Source organism: Typopeltis vanoorti, chromosome 19, assembly GCF_054136105.1.
Source record: "Typopeltis vanoorti isolate ZY-2024b chromosome 19, IOZ_Tvanoo_1.0, whole genome shotgun sequence".
In the NCBI taxonomy this organism is placed as follows: domain Eukaryota; kingdom Metazoa; phylum Arthropoda; class Arachnida; order Uropygi; family Thelyphonidae; genus Typopeltis; species Typopeltis vanoorti.
Window position 1 is genome coordinate 19,942,390 of NC_143567.1, and position 14,944 is coordinate 19,957,333.

Consider the following 14,944-nt stretch of genomic DNA (forward strand, 5'->3'; position numbering starts at 1 on the left):
ATAGAAATGTGATCATGTTTCCATATTTGTTGATAATGTCACTTTTTTAAAGGCTTATCTAATAGCCATAAGTCGAATTAAGAACTTACTGTTTCTCCTTAATCAACCAGTTGAAAATATAAATTCTAGTTTAAGGCTAATGTGCTGCTTAATAATATGATTATTGATGCTCAAATACTCATAATTAACACATGTGATGATAACAAAATCTATAAATAACATAAGCACGCATCTCTTCATATCTTACCACCTCTGTAGTTTGCACAGAATAAGGGATATTTGAACTATGCTAGGAGAGGTTACATAGTCTAATTAAGAGCTGGCAGGATTTCCTGTTAGAAACTGAGATCCTTCAAAACAGTCAAACTGGCCAGAGGGCACATGCACGAATAAAGACATAATATACTATGTCTTTATTCATGCCTTACAGTTTCACTTGTTTTGGCCATAATTTCAACCAATCTTAGTTTGGCCATAATTTCAACCAATGTAATCTTAGGCAGTGAGCTTTACAGCTCACTGCCTAAGATTACACTGGTGTCCAAAATCTAAGGATGAACTACATTTTAACCTGTATATGAAAAAAAATTTTCATGACCACACGCACACACAAATGTGAACATAAATTTATTACCAGTACACTAATAAATTATATTAGACAAAAAATATGTTATAAATTTCATACAAAATAAATTGCAATCTGTTTTTGGTAAAAGTTACAAATTTCGAAATGACGTAGTTAAGGAATTAATGCACAGTGCTTACATAAAACTATGTGGTAAGACATTTCGGTATGGAATACATCCACCTCGAGGTGCAATGCAGCTCTCACAACATTGTACCATGCTTTAGCACCAAGTGTTCATCCTTAGTGGCCAGCACGCTCCCCAGATCTTAACCCCATAGAACATATTTGGGATGCAATAGTGAGATGCGTTGCTGTTCAAAATTCCCCCTCCAAAAAAACAAACAAGGCCTTATCCTTGCTCTGAAGGAGTGGGCAAATTTCCCTCTGGAGTTCATGAGGAAAACTTGCCCACCACATGACCCCTTTTGTGCAATTCAAAAATTTGAATGTGTATCTGCTTTCTACTCAAAATCGTCAGTTATACAAATTGCCACAAGTTGTGATTGTAATCTTCAGAAATAGTGTTCATCCTTAGGTTTTGGACACCAGTGCATTCAAAAATTTGCTTAAGAAATATTTTTCTATGCAGAAACATAATAAAATAATATAATCATACATAAGAAAATGCTACTGCTTGATTTGTAGCATGCAGAATGATATTTGTAGCTTGTGCAAAATCCTCCTTGTGGGTATAATATGCAATGAGATAGTATTGAAATAATACAAATAAATATATATATATAGAGAGAGAGAGAGAGTATTTATTTCATATATTTGTAAATACATACAATATTTATTTGCAATTGTTATTTTTTTCTTGATTTTTTTCAGAAAAACTCATCATTATTCCTTAAACTCATCCACCATTTGCACTTTTACCATCCTTTCAGGCAATGCATTCTATTCACTTTATATATGCAAAAAAATTACCTCTTACTCTCTTACTCACTACTTCCTTCTGCAAATTATGTATATATAAATTCATTTAAACATATATACATACATAAAAAACAAGATTAACATTACAATTAATTATTATATGAAGTATGATTTTCCTAGCAAAGGAATAGTGCATATCATGAAGAAAAACATGCTTCATGTAGATATAGAAGGTTTATGAAGTAGGGCATGCCTATACTATAATTAGTGTGATGCATATAAGTAAATGACATATATAAATGAGACAGTGTAATATGATGATGCTTGAAGTGTAGTTCAGAGAACTGAATGAGAAAGATGAGTAAAAAAAAGAAATAGTTATGGAGGAAAAGCTCACCCTCACCCATATGTTGGGTGATTCCATAATAATGATTCAGAAAACTGGAAATTAATACCTGACTAATTTATATCACTTTGAATCAACAGATATTGAAGTACAGCTGTGTGTGTGTGTTTCACTACATAACTCTAATGATTCCATGGATGCTTAGAAATAATAATGCATTAAGTATAATGCATGTGTAGAGAGTAATCACAGATGATAAAATAAATATTTTAATTACGTTATTTTTTTTTTGTTCTCATATTAGCATCATTTTCTGGATTGTGTGTGTGTGCTGTATCACTGGACCTCAGCTCATCAAACAACATAGTTCATAGTGGTCAATATATTGACTTAGTTACCTCTCAGTCAAACAGATTTAAGCCCTTAAAAATTCACAGTATTTATAGAAAAAAAATGAAAATGATTAACTTACCACTCCACTGACCTTTTTTTTTTTTTTTTTTTCCAGCTCTGACATGTCTATATTTCAGAAGGGTCTCCACAAAGAAACTTTCTTTCTGGTAAGAAATATTTATCTCCTGGATTCTGCACATTATAGACATTTTGCTCATGTTCTGAATATGAAGTACTGGCAAGGTAATATTTACTTGTATAAAAAGATCTGAATGTATTCACAATCTTTAAGAAAACTTCATGTTGAGAAGAAGGCTCTAAACTTCAAACATCAAGTAAGTGGTGTACTGATAATACTAGACCTCCATGGAGTCAAAAGACTCCATAGAGGTACATACTGTTACAAAAAGCTCATCAAGCTGTGCTTTATATTTATTTGCTCCATACTCCCTTGTTCATGCTCTCTTTACAGGGATACCCTTCTACAACTCTGTACCATTCTGTGAAAACCTTCTTCCATATTAACCTAGTAACAATCCCTTACAAAATTAAATATCTCAATAATACTCCCTTTCCTTCTCCTATTCACAAGGTTTAGCAAATTGTGTTCTCTCAATCTGTCTTCATAGATGCAGAGAAGAAGCCCAGGTAACCAAATCTGTGCACAATAACCATATGAGGCCTGAACACCAGATACATATATTTGCCTATAATTTGATGCTAAAGTTCTGCCGCCTCCCTAATGAAGTGGGGAATCCTGCCGTCCTTCCACTCCTTTGGAACTTGACCCAGTGGAAGACTCATATGGCAGTAAAGAAATATGCCAAGGGAGATGTGAACTCCCTGGCACATTCCTTCAAAATACGTGGTGATATATTATATCTAGTCCCACAGCCTTATTAACTTCTAGTTTACTGAATTCCGTATATACATATATACATCTTGCTCACTTACAGTCAGTTTCTCCTCCTCTTCATCCACTGCTGTCAAACCCTCCATGCTGGCCTAGTTGGCCAAGTGGTTAGTGTATCTGCTCTTCAGCCAAAAGGCTGCGGGTTCGAATCCTGCCATAAGCATGGGTGTTTGTGATTGTCTGTGAAAGTACAAGTGTTGGTAGTAGTGGGCAGTAGATGGCATTGGTGTAGATGATGTGGTTCACTGTAGTTGGTGGACTGAGTGGTGAAGACAGAGAGTTGTAGAGTAGGTGCCCTCCCTCAATGAGTCTTTGGACTCCTTGGAGATGTCACATAATCATAATAATAATAATATATCATATTCACTAGGGTGAAAAACGTTTATGATTTGCTCATTAAATATCACAACTATATCCTCTGAAGCAGTTATCCATATACCATTCTCCTCATTCAGTGCCATCCTAACATAATCATTCATTTTTTTTTTGCTGACTAGTTATTGAAAGAACTCCCTAAGGTTTTTCTTTTGGCTTCATTAGCCCACTGCTGCTCATACTGCACTTTTGCTACTCTTACCAATCTTGTCATTCTCCTTGTGTGTTGTTTGTACTCCTCATGGAATTGATTATCATCACTCATCTTATGTTGCCTTCATAATGCTTTCTTTCTCTGTATTGCATGCTTAATCTCTTCATTTAGCCATTTTATACCTACCTACCTTATTTAACTTTCTGATCCTTTGAATATATTTAGACATTGCTTCTGTTAGATTGCTTGAACAGCACACAAGGACCACTGGTCTTGTTTCCACTCAACTCCTCATTCGACAATATAGGTGCAATCTGTCTCCTGAGCTTTTCATAATCACCAGCCTTATAGTTCCATATATATCCTTTTCTCACAGAAGTCCTCATACAGCTGGTCACCACCATGGTAATCACTTTATGGCGACTCTCACCAACTGGAGGGAGATTAGGCATTTCATTCATAATATCCTCTGGTGAGATGATCAAATCCAAGACCCTCAATCCTTGCATTCTCTCTGTAACATACGGTCTGAGGTAATTGTCCCCAAAAATTCAAGATATTCATTTTCTTTACTCCCATTTCCTATCTTGTCACCCCAGTCTACATTACCATAATTAAAATCACCCATAATAATCATCCTTTTCCTATTTGCTTGTGCATTCATGGTCATTACTCTCCATTGCGAGGCCTATAGCAACATCTTAAGCATTTCACTGTGTTCACTTCTATCTCACATCGTACTTCCTCAAATCCACTATCATCCTCCTTGCACATCTACCTTGTATGGACATAACGACCAATCAATCAGTATATCAGGAGTCATTGTCAAGGTCTTGGAGCAAGTAGTCAAGGGAAAAATACAGGAATGGATTGATGCAAATGAGATACTGTATTGGGGACAGCATGGTTTTGTGAAGGGTATATCATGCCTCAGTAACTTGCTCAGGTTTTATAACACAGTGACGGCTGAACTGGATAAGGGTAATGGGTTTACAGTGATACTGTAAACCCATGGTGAGATGGATAGGAGGGTGGTTGATGGAGAGATATCAGAGAGTAGTTTACCCAAGAGTAGAGTCCAAAAGATGGCACGTGACTAGTAGTGTGCAATAGGGTTCTGTTCTTGGACAACTACTGTTTAATTTGTTCATTAATAATATAGGGAAGGATCGGAGAGGAATGGTTCATTTGTTTGATGATGATGCAAAGTTGGGTAGGGCAATAGTGAATGCAGAAGATGTCAAAATTTTGCAGGATGATTTGGGTAGATTGGAGGTCTGGGCTAAGGAGAATGGATGTCAATTTAATGTGGCAAAATGTAAGGTTATGCATTTTGGGGTGAAAAGATTAGCAGCAGTATATCACATTGGCGGAACTGTACTCCAGGAGATTGATGAGGCCAGAGACTTGGGAGTGTTGGTGGATAGGGAGTTGGAGTTTAGGGGGCACATTGCAAAAGTGGCTAAATCAGCTCATCAAATCATTTGGTTGCTGAAAAACACTTTAACGAGCAGAGACAAACAGGTTATTGTTCCTCTGTTATCGAGCCTCGATAAGACCCCATCTAGACTACTGTGCCCAGATATGGGCGCCAGGGTTTCTTCTCGATGGGGAGGAGGTGGAGAGGATCCAGAGACGAGTGACCAAGATAATAGCAGGACTATGGAATGAACCTTATGAGAACAGGTTGAAAATTTGTGGGTTGCAAAAATTGGTTGATAGGCGGAAAAGGGGAGATATGATTGAGACATTAAAATTGCTGAAGGGTTTCCATAGGATTAATTCAGAGAATATTTTTGAGAACAGGAATGGTGGTCGGAGGAGTAGGGAACATCCATGGAAGCTGGGCAAGATTGTGGTTAGTAAGGGTGTTAGAGTTAGGTTTTTTACTTTTAGAGTGGTGAATGAGTGGAATTAGCTGCCAGAGTCTGTTGTGGGTGCTATGACAGTGAACGAGTTCAAAGCAAAGTATTATTATTATTATTATTATTACGGGCAACTCTAGAAAGTCCTTAGACTCATCGAGGGAGGCCCTAAATCATATTCATCACAACTATTCGACATTCATACAGTATCTATCATACCTCGCCTTAAACTCATTCACTGTCACAGCATCCACCACAGACTCTGGCAGCCCATTCCACTCATTCACCACTCTAAAAGTAAAGAACCCAGCTCTAACACCCCACCCTTACTAACCACACTTTTGCCAGTTTCCATGGATGTTCTCTAGTCCTCACACAACCAGCCCTGTTCTCAAAAATATTTTCTGAATTAATTTTATAGAAACCCTTCAGTAATTTGAATGTATCAATCATATCTCCCCTCCTCTGCCTATCAACCAATTTTTGCAACCCACAAATCCTCAAGTGTTCTCATAAGGTTCATTCCACAGACCTGCTATCATCTTGGTTACTCGCCTTTGGATCCTCTCAACCTCCTCCCCATCAAGAAGAAACCTAGGTGACCAAATCTGGGCACAGTAGTCGAGATGGGGTCTTATCAAGGCTCGATACAGAGGAACAATAACCTGCTTGTCTCTGCTTGTCAACATATTCTTCAGCAACCAAGTGATTTGATGAGCTGATTTGGCCACTTTTGCAATGTGCCCCCTAAACTTCAACTCCTTATCCACCAACACTCCTAAATCTCGTGCCTCATCGATTTCCTGGAGTATAGTTCTACCAATGTAGTAAACTGCTGCTAATCTTTTAACCCCAAAATGCATAACCTTACATTTTGCCACATTAAATTGACATCCGTTCTCCTTAGCCAAGACTTCCAATCTATCCAAATCATCTTGCAAAATTTTGACATCATCTGCATTCACTATTGCCCTACCCAACTTTGCATCATCCGCAAAAAAATGAACTGTTCCTCTCAGATCCTTTCCTATATCATTAATGAACAAATTAAACAGCAGTGGTCCAAGAACAGGCCCTTGTGGCACACCACTAGATGGCCTGTGAACTCTACTCCTGAATAAACCACTCTCTGATATCTCTCCGTCAACTACTCTCCTATCCATCTCACCAACCCTATATCCATCCCCATATGCTGCAATTTACTGATTAGAATTCCATGTGGTATCCTGTCAAAGGCCTTAGCAAGGTCCAGTAGAATCACTGTAAACCCATTACCCTTATCCAGTTCAGCCGTCACTGTGTTATAATACGTGAGCAAGTTACTGAGGCATGACCTACCTTTCACAAAACCATGCTGTCCCCGATACAGTATCCCATTTTCATCTATCCAATCTTGTATTTTCCTCTTGACTATTTTCTCCAAAACCTTGATAATGATTCCTGTTATGCTGATTGGCCGGTAATTTTCAACAGCAGCCTTGGAACCACCTTTATGCAGCAGAACCATTTTCCCCTCTTTTCACCCCCTTGGGACTGACCCGAGCCAAGGCTCAAATTACACAAAATGGTCAAGAGCACTGACAGTTCTTTAGCCGCTTCACGTACGACACGAGCTGGTATACCATCCAATCCCACAGATGTATTGACATTGAGGTTCTGTAATAGACTAGTTACCTCTACTTCATTCATCACAATTCCAGTATAAGCTGTTGGTTCTTCCATTCCATGGACAAATGAATGGGGGAGGGGGTGTCAGTTTAATGCAGCAAAACCCCCTTGGGACTGACCCGAACCAAGGCTCAAATTACACAAAATGGTCAAGAGCACTGACAGTTCTTTAGCCGCTTCACGTACGACACGAGCTGGTATACCATCCAATCCCACAGATGTATTGACATTGAGGTTCTGTAATAGACTAGTTACCTCTACTTCATTCATCACAATTCCAGTATAAGCTGTTGGTTCTTCCATTCCATGGACAAATGAATGGGGGAGGGGGTGTCAGTTTAATGCAGCAAAATGTAAGGTCTTGAGGTTTTGGACATATTGATGGGATGCTGCATACTCTATGGGAGGAGTTAAATGGAGGAAGTAGGAGAGACAAGAGATCTGGGTTTGATAATTGATAGAAACTTGAAATTTAGGGGTCATATTGCAAAGGTAGTGAAGGTAATGCAGAGGATTGCTGGAATAATGAAAAGGACACTGACCTGCAGAGATAAAATGGTTATCCTTCCATTGTATAAGACTCTGATCCGACCACACTTAGACTATTGTTCTCAGATCTGGTCCCCAGGATTTGAAGGGGATAAATGAACTGTGGAAAGGGTACAAAGGCGGATAACAAAGATGGTTTCGGGACTGTACAGTGTTAGTTATGAGGACCAGCTGAGGGAATGTGGACTGCAGAGTTTGGTGGATAGAAGAAGGAGGGGTGATATGATTGAGACTTTTAAACTGTTGAGAGGTGGTTACAGGGTTCGCACTGGGGAGTTCTTTCACTCGGTCGAACAGCGGGAAGGAGTCATGACAAGGGGCCATCCCTGGAAGTTACAAAAGGAAGCTGTGAGAAAGTGGGTGAGGAGTGGTTTCTTTGCATGGAGGGTGGTTGAACCATGTAATGCATTGCCTGATGGAGTGGTGAGAGCGAGAACGGTCAATGCATTTAAGGAGTGGTATGATAGACTTGTGCTTTCTAGGAGGGACCCCCCTCAATGAGTCTTGATAGACTTTTGTTTCTTAGAAAGGACCTCCCATGATGAGTCTTTTGACTAAATGGAGGCCTGAATAATAATAATAATAATAATAATAATTCCTGCAATGTCACCACCTGGATGATATACTCTTGCAAAGTGCTCGCTCAGTAATTCTACTATATTGACTGATTCGGTTACCTCCCTACCCTCAGCATTTTTTAAAATCATTCTACCATGAGCATTTTTCCTTTTACTTACAACATATTAAAAAACTGTTTGGGATTCTCTTTAGCCTGCATGGCCAGTTTTCTTTCGTAATCCGCTTTTGCTTTTCTTACCACCCTTATTACCATCCTGGCCTGAGCTTTGTACTGTTCCTGTGCCTGCTGGTCACCTTTCTCCTTAAATTCCCTCCACAATTGTTTCTTTATTTGCAACTCAAGCTTAATAGTGTTATTCATCCATTTAACCCCTACTTGATTTATTATTCAGACTCTTGGTATACAGTCAACCATTACCTCCTGCAAACACTTCTTAACCACCTCCAGTGCACTCTCAACATCCAGTCCTTGCAAGTATGATAGATACTGTGTGAATGTCGAATAGTTGTGATGGACATGATGTTTAGGGCCTCCATCGATGAGTCTAAGGACTCCTTGGAGTCGCCCAGAATAATAAGAATAATAATGATAATAACTCCTTTTCTACCATCAATATTACTCCATCTCCCTTAGTTTCTTAACATCCAGGTTTGCCACATGTTTGCAGTATGTCCTTTGAATCTCAACTGTTTGTTACTGTTTACTCCTAAAGCACTACCCTCATTAATTTCTCACAGTGACAGTATGTCATAATACACAGCATGCAGTTTTTCTTCCCGAAGTGCACAATTTGATTGTTTGATACATTGAATTGGCAGCATTTATCCAAACTCTAACTCTATCTAGATCATCTTACAGGATCTCTATACTAGCAATATTAACTATTATCTTTCCAGTTAAACAAATTGGCAAACAGTTGCAAATTCTCCCTCATATCATTCCCAATATCATTAATATACAAACTGACCAGCAATTACCCAACTACAGAGTCTTGTGTCACTGCTGGTTGCCGGTCTTCTTTTTGATACAGCTCTGCCATATACTATTATTATTATTATTATTATTATTATTTGACACCTCCAGGGAGTCCAAAGACTCATCGAGGGAGAGTGTGCCAACAGCATCGAACGATAGGACCCCTTCCAACTACTAACCGTGCTCAAACTTACTTAACTGAGCCATTAGTAGCAGAGGCTCTACCAATCGACTAACCTTTGCCGGCTAATATATACTACTCTTTAATGCCTGTCCATCAGCCACCCTCTCAATGATATCACTATCTTTCCATCCCCATTTGCTCCAACTTACATATTAGTATTCCATGCAATATCTTGTCATAAATATTTGCAAATCTTGCAATATCGAAGTGTGGTCATTTCCCTTATTCACCACAACTGTCTTTATTTTCAACAGTGAGTAAATTACTGAGACAAGACTTCCTTTTCACAAAGTTATGCTGTCTCCCATAGAGTATCATATGCATATTCATCCAGTCTTTAATTCTTCTCTTAACCAACTTTTCCAACCACTGTTGAGATACTAATTAGTCTAGAATTTGCTACCACTGTTGTTTTGTATTATTTACATAATGGGACCATCTTTCCCTCTTTTCATTTATTTAGGGCTGTGCCAGTACTGAGACAAATTAAACAGCCTAGTTAGGGGCACTGCCATTTCTTTGCAGCTTTTATGAAACACAAGCTGATGTCTCATCCAACCTTGCAGCTATATTCACACATTGAGATTTCCTAATATCTTGACATCTCTTTAATTCATCCAACTCTACTCTCTCTCATATCAGTTTTTGTCACATTAGTCCCTGCATTTGCTCTACCTGGGTAACGCACACTCACAAATAATGATTCACTCCATAATTCCATTATTCCTTCTGTGCCTGTCATGTCCTTACCATCAGCATTCATTGAACTTATCCTTCTGGAATCATTCTTCCTCTTACTCTCCAGATAGAGAAAGAAGCTTTGGAATTTTCTTTGTCTTTCCCTTGCTTAGCTAGTATCTTCTCATAATCAGATTTTTCTTTCCTCACCATGCTCTTCATCCTTCTTACCTGCAGTTTGTACTGCTTGTTAGCTTGTTAATGATATTTCTCCATATATATATATATATATATATACACACACACACACACACACACCCTACACAAAATTTTATTTTATTGCAGCACCTGTTTATTATTATTATTATTATGGGTATCTCCCTGGAGTCAGTAGACTCATCGCGAGAGACCCAAACTAGCAAAACAATATCTGTCATATCTCTTCTTGAATTCATTTACAGACGAAGGGCTCACAACTAAGTCAGGCAATGAATTCCACTCATTCACCAACCTCCAGGCAAAAAACCTTGTTCTGACACCCTTGTTAACCACACTCTTCTTTAATTTCCAGGGGATGCTACTATTCATCCATTTTTTAAATTCCTATCTGATTTATCCTCATGACTATAGGTATGGAATCTAATCTGTGTGAAACCATCGGTGATAGCTAGCAACTGGGTATCTTTAATTGCTCATTCATGTGGGAAGCCAAGATGAAGTTGATAACATTAAAATGTCCAACGAAGATGACCTCACTGTTTGGCAATTCAATTCAAATTAATGTGAATAAAGTGAATTAATTCGAATTTGAATTATATCAACATTTAAAGAAAGAAAATTGAAAAAAAAAATTATAAGTCCACAGTAATAGTCTATAAGAGCCAGCCTTATTGACTAGTTGGTTAATGTACCTGCTGTCCTACTTAAAGGCTGTGATTCTGAATTCCACTAAATTTCTTTAAATAAAACTTCTCAGGAGTTTTATTCAAAGAGGTTTTTAGCCAAAGAAGATCAAAAAGAAGAAACTCTAAGTTGGAATGCCGTTTTACATGGGATATTAGCATTAACATATGCACAAATGCACCAAATGCAGCATTTGAGATGAAAATATTTTAAACATGTACTAGTATGACGAGTAATGACTGTTGAAGTTGAAAGTTGAGCTCTTTTAAGAAAACTAGGCATAATTTGACAGATTAGAGATGGAATTAAATATTGTTGAGGTTGGAAGGTTTTGGAAAGTTTGCTGTTTTCATGTGTAACTTTTCTTTGCCTAAGACAGGCAAAGAAAAGTTCATAGTTATTGTTTAAAGTAAGTTAAAATTGTGAAGAATCATCTCTTTCTCTACACCACTACTTGATTCTCTCCAGGCACATTCCCAATAGTGGCAAGACTATATAGAATACTCACTTTCCAACCAACAGGCTATGGATTTAAATTCTATTATTATTATTATTATGGGTATCTCCATGGAGTCAGTAGACTCATTGTGGGAGACTCAAACTATCAAAACAATATCTATCGTATCTCTTCTTGAATTCATTTACAGTCGAAGAACTCACAACTGAGTCAGGCAATGCATTCCACTCATTCACCATCCTCCAGGTGAAAAATCTCATTCTCACACTCTTGTTAACCACACTTTTCCTTAATTTCCAGGGATGACCTCTTGTTCTTCCATTACTATCACACAGCTGAAACATTTCCCCTGCATCAATCTTATAAAAACCTTTTAGTAATTTAAATGTTTCTATCATATCCCCTCTTCTCTGCCTATCAACCAACCTCTGCAATCTACAAGCTCTCAATCTATCAATGTAGGGAGCATTTTTTATATCACTCACCAACTTGGTCACTCTTCTCTGAACCCTCTCCACAGCCTCCTCATCTCCAAGGAATCCAGGTGACCAGACCTGAGCACAGTAATCCAAATGTGGAAGTATCAAAGCTTTATAAAGGGGAATAATAACCTCTTTATCTCTGGATGTTAGTGTATTCCTCAATAACCAAGTAATCGTATGTGCAATCTTGGACACCTTATCAATGTGTCCCCTGAACTTCATCTCCCTATCCACCAACACCCCTAAGTCCCTAGCCTCATCAATCTCTTGGAGAATTGTTCCATCAGTGTAGTACATAGCTGGTAATCTTTTAATCCCAAAATGCATAACTTTCCACTTTTCCACATTTGAACTGACATCCATTACCTTTTGCCCATTTTGCCACTTATTTAAATCATCCTACAAACTCTCAGCATCAGTTTGATTTTTTATTGTGCTACCCAACTTTGTATCATCAGCAAATAACTTAATATCTCCCTTAAGCCATTTCCTATATCATTTATGTACAAATTAAACAATGGCCCAAGCACAGAGCCCTGAGGCACACTACTGCCTGATTCCTGGACTCTGCTCCTCCATACACCACCTTCTGGTATCTCTCCATGAGCCATTCTCCTATCTGTATCACCAGTTTAGTATCCATTCCCATCTGCTCCAATTTACACAACAGTATTCCATCGGGTATCCTGTCGAAAGCCTTAGCAAAATCCAGAAGTACCATACCACTATGTAGCCATTTCCTTTGTCCAACTCAGATGTCATTCTATTATAAAAAGTTAATAAATTGCTAAGGCAGGATCAACCTTTAACAAAACCATGTTGGTCCCTATAGAGTATCGTATTCTGATCGACCCATTCTTGAATTCTGTCTTTAACCAACTTTTCCAATACTTTTACCACCACTCCCGAGATGGCGATTGACCTGTAATTAACTACCGCAGTTTTAGAGCCACCTTTATGCAAAGGAACTACTTTGACTTCCTTCCACTCCCGAGGGACCATACCAGATTTCAAACTCAAGTTAAATAACCAAGTAAGAGGCATTGACAATTCCTTTGCACATTCACGCAACACCCGAGCTGATATTTCATCTAAACCTACAGCAGTGTTTGCATTTAAATTTTGCAATATACTAAGTACTTCTCATTTCTTAACTTCAATTCTCACATTAGTTGTTGCTACAGGTACAGAGATATCCTCACTTGGGTGATAGACTTTTGAAAAGTGATCACTCAGTAACTCGACTATTACATCTGATTTTATTATTATTATTATTATTATTCAGGCCTCCAAGGAGTCAAAAGACTCATCGAGGGAGGTCCTTCCTAAGACAAAGTCTGTCAAGACTCATCGAGGGGAGGTCCCCCCCCCTGAGAAACACAAAGTCTATCATACCACTCTTTAAACTCACTGACCGTTCTCGCTCCCACCACTCCATCAGGCAATGCATTCCATGGCTCAACCACCCTCCACACAAAGAAACCACTCCTTACCCTCTTGCTCACAGTTTCCTTTCGTAACTTCCAGGGATGGCCTCTTGTCATCACTCCTTCCCGGTGTTCAACCAAGCGAAAGAACTCCCCAGTGTCAACCCTGCAACCACCTCTCAACAGTTTAAAAGTCTCAATCATCACCTCTCCTTCTTCTATCCACCAAACTCTGCAGTCCACATTACCGTCAGCACCCACTAAAGTTATCCTTCCGAAGTCATTCTTCCTTTTACTTGCCATATAGTGGAAGAATTCTTTGGGATTACCCTTGATCTAAGGTCTTCTCATAATCTGATTTAGCTTTTCTTACTATGCTGGTAACCTTCCTAGCTTGAGCCTTGTACTACTCATAGGTGTCCTGATCACCTTTCTCCTTGTAAATTCTCCATAACATTTTCTTTTTTTGCAGATCAAGCTTGATACTACTACTCATTCATCTAACCCCTACTCTGTTTGTCTTCCTGACCATGAGGACACAATCTGATATTGCCCTCCTCAGATACCAGCTGATTTTATCCCATGCACTGCTAACATCTTTCCCCTGCAATATGTTCTGCCACGGGACGGCTGCAAGCTCACTCCAAAGCTTATTATAATTGCCTAACCTGTAGTTCTGTATGTACCCCTTCTTTAGAGAGAAATCCGCAAATTTTGCAACCTCCCAAGTCAATATCACATGATCGCTCTCACCAATTGGAGGTGTTGGATTCTAATTATGTAGAAAATAGAATAAATGTTATTTGATTCAGAATCCAACATGATTTTCCATCACAAAGGCTGCGTTTGTAAATATTATTTAATGTAAATAACATAAATTATAATTTGATATCATATAACTACCTTAATTATATCAAATATTTAATTATTTAATCAAAGAAATGTGTTAATGGCAAATAGATTCTGTATTAATTATTATTAAGCTATTTTATTTATTGTTATGTCAATATTATAAAAACTTGTATTTGCAATATTAACTACGCAATTATTGAAAAGCAAATATTCTAATTATTCCTATTTGTGTATGTGTATAAAGTTTAACGTATGCAATGACTCATTGTAGTAGTATAGCCTTGTCTAACATTGGCGAGAATGTTTATGTTTGTCTGTTGTCATGGAGACGCGTGAAATAAACGAGCGCGAGTGGAACAGAGCGGTGGGCTAAAGAGAGAATAAAAAAAAAAAATACATAAAAAGTAAGAGAGGGGACGGAAACTTGGAAGTAAAAGGAAGTAAGGTGATAAACTAAAGAAGTAGAAGTAAATAAAAGGTTCTTAAGGGTAGGAGTTAAGTGGATAATTTTTATAAGTGAGCAAGAACGTAACGAATTTTATAGTTAGCTGAAATTGAAATCAGCAGTAATAATAGAAGGAAAATTAAAGCTACAATCGGATAAAGTAAAAAGCTGAACATTCAAGGAAGAATTCT

The 14,944-nt window shown here is 38.1% G+C and overlaps 1 protein-coding gene across 2 annotated transcripts in view; it reads right to left on the minus strand.

Annotated features, from left to right (window-relative positions):
- Window positions 1-14,944, minus strand: part of LOC150095894 (uncharacterized) — a 320,356-nt gene that overhangs the window by 153,025 nt on the left and 152,387 nt on the right. The gene's annotated exons all lie outside the window — the stretch shown is intronic.